This window comes from Nicotiana sylvestris, chromosome 10, assembly GCF_000393655.2.
Source record: "Nicotiana sylvestris chromosome 10, ASM39365v2, whole genome shotgun sequence".
Taxonomy (NCBI): Eukaryota; Viridiplantae; Streptophyta; class Magnoliopsida; order Solanales; family Solanaceae; genus Nicotiana; species Nicotiana sylvestris.
The window spans coordinates 39,147,191-39,152,859 of NC_091066.1; positions in this window are offsets into that span (position 1 = coordinate 39,147,191).

The window sequence follows — 5,669 nt, forward strand, 5'->3', positions numbered from 1 at the left end:
TGGGTTGCATGAGCGAAGAATTCCGGTTCCAGGCATTCGAGAGTGCTAGACTTTATAAAGAAAGGATGAAACTGATGCATGATAAGAAAATCTTGCATTGGAACTTCAACCCTGGAGAATTAGTGCTGCTATATAACTCAAGATTGAGGTTGTTCCCTAGTAAGTTAAAGTCCCGGTAGTCAGGACCATTCAGAGTGGTGCAAATGTTCCAAAGTGGAGCTCTGGAGATCAAATCTGAAGATGGGACGAACAAATTTACAGTGAATGGGCAATGATTGAAACATTACCTTGGAATGATTGAAGAAAAAGGGGACAACGAGGTGATAACATTGGGGGAGCCCCAATACACAAAAGAGGAGTGATGACATGAGCCTACATCGTACCGCAATGTTAAATCAGGCACTGCGTGGGAGGCAACCCATCTATTCTTTTGTTTATCTTTTCTTTTATTTTGATGTTGTAGTTGATGTGTATGAAAAAAAAACTTTTTTCGGAAGGCCATGACCGCGACCGCGGTGAAACGCAAATATTTTGTTTCTGTTTACTCTATCCACCGCGACCGCGGTGAAACGCGACATGCTGTCGGCCAGGTAAGTTGTACTAATTTTTTTTTATATTCTTTTCTTTTTCTCTTCTACCGCCCCCCCCCCCCCCCCCGTTAAAAAAAAACAAAACTACCCCTTCCCCTCCCCCAATTCCCTTACTTCTCTTCTCTCACTCTATCAACCCTAACCCATGCCCCTTTCTTCTTTTTCTTCACATTTTTCACACACCCACTTCTCTATCTCACACACACACTTCCAACTCTCTCTTCCCTAACTTCCATTACTCTCAACTTCTACAACAACTAGGTATGTCAAGCTTTAATCTCTCTTTTTGTACTTTTCTATTTTGCAATTTTAATGCTTGAATTATTGTAGTATCTATAGTTAGATTTTTGGTTTTCTTTTCTTATTTTTAATGGGTAATGTGTAAAATGTTGTAGAGAAGAGCTTGGTATTGTTGTGTAAAGTTACTTGTGGTGGGGTGGAGTTGTGAAGTGAGAATGGTTGATTTGGGGGGAGAGTTTATGCTTCCATGGGATATGTGTGCTAAATTATAGTCCATGCTCATAAGATGCTTGTGAAATTGCCCCAATAGTGTTGTAATGGCTAATGTCACCATGGTGGTGATGAAGTCTAAGTAACCACCCAGGGTTCACACAAATCAAACCCTCACTAATAGTAGCCTCTATTTTGTAAGGTACAATGCATTAGTCAAGGAATAGACGTGCCACAGGTTCCTCCGCTAGTGGACCAGGAGGTTCATCCAAAGCTCGAGCTCAGGCTAGTGCGGATCAGTTTGACTGCACTCGGTTTGTTTCCAAAAAAGCTCAGGATAGGCTTAATGCAAAGGCGTCCAAGAAGCTATTACCAAAAATACAGATTGGCAAGCAGGCCTTGAAATTTGAATGCCCAAGTATATTTGAAGAATTGAGGAGGCGTTAGCTGGACATCTTCTTTAATGAGCCGAAAGAAGACAATGTACTGACGGTAAGGGAGTTTTATGTGAATTGCCCGGAGCATGTTGATAGGGTTGTCACAGTACAAAATACCCATATGGATGCATCTCTTTAGGCCATCCACCGAGTGTACAGGTTGCCGGTATTCACTAGAGAGACAAATTATTACCTTTCTTATCATCGCCCAACTATCTGGTGGGCACCAATTCTTGAAACAATCTGTGTGGCTGGCCGGGATCCAATATGGATAAAGCAGAGAATTACCCTGAACTCCCAATCTCTCACTTGGGAAGCTAAGTGTTAGCTAACAATCATCAATAGCCATTTGCCTCCATCCAGCAACACAAATGTAATGGGCCAAGAGCAGCGACGATCTATTATTTTATGACCTACCAAGATTTTGATGTGGCCTGACTCATTTAGGATTAAATGTTCATTTGCTCTCCAGAAATAATCAAAGGGTTATAATTCCCTTCCCTGGTCACCAAGCTGTGTCATGCTTCACAAGTTCCTGAAAATCCCATAGTAGATGTGAAGTTGCCATTAAAAGCCCCATTCAGGGCTAGCAAAATAAACAGTTGGGAAAGAGCAGGTTATGGTGGTTGATGATAATGATGATGCCGATGATGATGATGAGGGAACTATGCATGCTTCCTCCCAACCAGAGCAAAGTGCTGATAAGGCGGGACCATTACAAGCCCGTCGGAGTACCCGCATGACAGCCCTGGAGCAGGAGATGGCTGGCCTATGCACTTCGGTCACTGACCTGAGTACTAGATTTGACAATTTGGCTACTCAAAATGCTAGGTCAGAGAAAAAGATTATGGGATGGATCCGGGCGCTAGGATGAGCGTGTCACCTCGATCCTGGCATCGCCTCTGATCAAGATTGAGCAATAGGGAAGTCCCCTTACCTTACTCTACTTTAAATTCTTGACATAGGAACATGCCAAATCTTTAAGTGTGAAGTTGGGGATGGTTGTTGTTGTTTTGTGTTTTTGGTTGATGTTAATTAACTTCGACTTGGCCCGAAGATGGACACCTCTCGACGGGTCTCTTGAGGGACTTATGTCAAATAACAAAAAAACAAAAAACAGAAACAAAAGATTTTTGTTTGCTGGTAGTGTATCAACTCCCCATTGGTTTTTCTTTAAACCACGGTTCTTTTCCAAGAGTTTCCATTTGAATCGGGTGTAGTTAGTGTTTTTTCCCTTTTTTCTTTTTTAGTGTAGGAATTTTTGGGTGAAGAATAGAAATAGGATCCCCTAACTCCATGATACCTTGAATAGAGATTGCTTTTGTGTGACACTTAGGCTCATTAGTTAACTATAGCAAAAAGCCTTAAATTGTGTGCTCTTGAGTTGGCTTAAGCATCTTGAGCAGAGTGTCTGATGATCCTAACTAAATAGGGTCATGTGCCATGTGTGAATGAGGCTTTGTGTATTCTATGCTAATACTCAATGCCTAGAACTTGCCCTGTGTGTGTACGAAGCGAAATAATAGTCTTAATTGGTCTGGAAAGTGAATAGGCATTTCCGTGTTGAACTTATCTATATATGTTTTCACCCACCTGATTGTGTATATCCTAGTTAACCCCTTTGAGCCTGTAATCATATTTCTTTGGCAACCACATTACAAGCCTTATCTAAGTTGTGAATTGTCTATCTTTTTGAACCCTATCACCTCTTAGAAGCACTTGAATTGTAATGAATATGGAAAAGTTATGTGGGGTTGTCGGCTGGGCTTTTGAGTGGAGATAATAAAATAAGGAGAAAGGTGCACTGTGTCAAAAAAAAAGAAAGAACAAGAGCCACTTGAATTGAAAAAAAAATTCCTTGCTAAGTGGTGACTCTTGATTTAAATTGTGTTTAAAGAAGTAGGGGGTTTAACTCAATGATGTAAATATGGAATAAAGGTTTGACAAAGGTATGGGCTTAAAAGTGAAAAATGTATTGGAGTGCTTAGGGAGGTGTAGTCACTATACCCATATGTCTCTTAACTTTCCCGACATTACAACCAAATAAAGTCCTACTTGATTCTAGACAAATGGGCTCGATTAGTTGAGTATTACACTACGGGAAAGCCTATGGTGCATTGTTTGTGGCATAACAATTTATTTTTGAGGGTGAATGAAATTTTATGTATTTGAATTCCTCAGTGTATGAATTATATATGACATGAAACAAGTCTCTTTTGTGATGAGTAGGCACATGATTCATGAAGGAAAGGTATGTCTTGACCTCTGACAGAGAGTATGAAAGTCGGTTAGGGACATTACGTGGCTAGGGAGAGAGTCCACTCATGAGGTTAGGAGGTTATGCTAAGGTAGTCTATCTATGCGAATTATTCTTGGTATAAGGAGTAGGGACGTGACCCCGTGATGATTAGGCCTACATAGTGTGGTTTTGTTGCTAGAGGACTAGCAACAGTTTGAGTGTGGAGTATTGATAGTAGCCAATATTATATGATGTAGATGCTATTTATGCTCTAAATTAACCATACTTTATTGATGTTTTAAGTGCTAAATGATAACAAAATGCTCTAATTAAGGTATTTTGCTTTGCAGGAACTACTCCGAGTTAGGAGGAAGATATAAAGTGTTTTGGGGTCAAATGTTTAGATACAAGGTCAATCGATAAGAGCCCAGATGAAAACGAGCAAGAAAAGGTGAAGGAAAATTGGGCAAAAACCCACCGCGATCGCGGCTGGAATGCTGTGAGAGAAGGCGATAAATAGAATGGTTGGGATTGACCGCAGTCATGCCGCGGTCAAGCCGCGACATCGGTCGATCTGGAGGAAGTCAAGAAGTTTTAGGGCCAAAGTATAAATTGTGGGAAACTTATCCTAACCCTATATATACTCAACAAACTCGCCCAAGTAAAGGTTAAGCTTATTTTTAAGACTGAATTGGATGCAAGAACAAGTGTGAGAAGATCAAGACACCATTAGACTTTTTCAATTTTCTTCTTGTTATCATTATTTGCGAATTATGAATGATTTTATAGTTTTATCTTGCTTTACTATGAGTAGCTAAACATTTAATCTAGGGTTGATAGAACCAATTGTTAGATGAAGTTTTGACTCAATTTTGTTATAATCAAGCCGGGTTTATTATATGATTGTTCAACTACGTTTTGTATGGTGATTAATTGAATGGGCCCTTGATTAGTCGTGTCTAATTTCATTGTGTTGCTTGATAAAGAATACTAGGTTAGATTATTGTTGAACAACACCACTTTTGGGTAATTGAAGAGATTCATTACTTGAACTTAAAAGTGGGGTTAGAGATAACGAATCTTTGGCGAGATAATTCATAGCTGCATAAATTATCAGCTAGAGTAGTTCGAGAGAATGCTCTAGTAAATTATCGTAGTTGATCGAGAGATAATTGCGGTAACTCATAGCTCATAATCATCATAGAGTATTACGGCGAGATTATAGCAAAAGAGTTAAGACTAAAACTAGCAATTGGGGAAATCAATGCCCTAGATCTTTTTACCATTGAATTATCTTTGATTTAAAATATTGTTAGTCTTAATATCATTTTACTTTAGTTAAACAAAACCCAATATTTATTTACAAAAATCTTGCATACGGAAATTGTTTGAGCTTGTATTAGCATCACTAAGAGTTGTGATAGATAGGTTAGTTCCCTGATGATTCGACTCCGGACTTAAAAATCGGATGATATTTGCAATGAACACTTTGTCTTTTATAAGTCATAGTTGCGCGTGATCAGTATAACACAAGCAACGATAATCTTATTGTCAATAAAAATATGGCGTTTACTCAAAACCTATCCAGTTGAGGATTCCAACATGACTATAGTTAGAACACGACAAGGCATAGAAATTCCTTTATTATTTTGAAGATAGAACCACAGATCAAAATGACATAGGCATCAAATGTACGAAAAAAAACTCTCACGGATTGAATCGGAGCTGCTGAACGGAAACCTCGTCGGCGACGACCTCGAGCACCGATCTTCAACAAGATTAATGGATGATTCAGGAGTTGTTTCAATGGAATTTTTGTGGCAGTTGTTTACCGTGAAAATGGTAACAACAATTAAATTTGTAAATGGGATTCTAAAAATACGTGATTTATTCTCGAGCTAGTTGTTAGAGCAGATGATGCTAAGAACATAAAGTTTAATGATGAAGTGCAAG